The sequence below is a fragment of the Penaeus monodon genome, chromosome 20 (assembly GCF_015228065.2).
Source record: "Penaeus monodon isolate SGIC_2016 chromosome 20, NSTDA_Pmon_1, whole genome shotgun sequence".
NCBI classification, from domain to species: Eukaryota; Metazoa; Arthropoda; class Malacostraca; order Decapoda; family Penaeidae; genus Penaeus; species Penaeus monodon.
In genome coordinates this window covers 39,685,799-39,686,350 of record NC_051405.1, presented here as the reverse complement: position 1 = coordinate 39,686,350, position 552 = coordinate 39,685,799, and positions in this window count along the sequence as shown.

Below are 552 nucleotides of genomic sequence, written 5' to 3'. Positions count from 1 at the left end.
TCTCTCTTAGCCCCCTCTCTCTACACCCCTTTACCCCTACCCCCACCCCCGAAGAGCAGTATAGCAACGAGAGCAGCCGTAGTTTAATAACGATTGCTAGCAACAATAACCCGAATAGCAGCTACTAGCTAAATCAATGCCCGTAGGTACGATTGGTCCCTCTATTGTGTTTACGACCTTTTTATTATTTCTGAAGTCCGGGCAATAGTCCAATTGGCGCGGGAACGTATTTATGAATTTGTGACAACTTTACTGGATTTCAGAAAATATTGGTGCAGTGTGTTTGCTGATGTGGATGATTTTTATGCCAAATACAGGCTACTGAAGCAAAACGGAATGACGGGGAAAAGGTGAATCACAACATAAGCGAACTTTCGTTTTAGTATTTAAATTGCATTTTGCAGAGTACCCTGTTTTACTGCCAAAGGATATTGGATGTAAAGGGGAGAAAAATGTCTGTTTGGGTGAAGTTTTTGAAACAATTTTAAAGATTATTCAGTACTAGCGTAAACTGATTTTGTTGACCATATGTGCATATAATGTGTGTGGGCA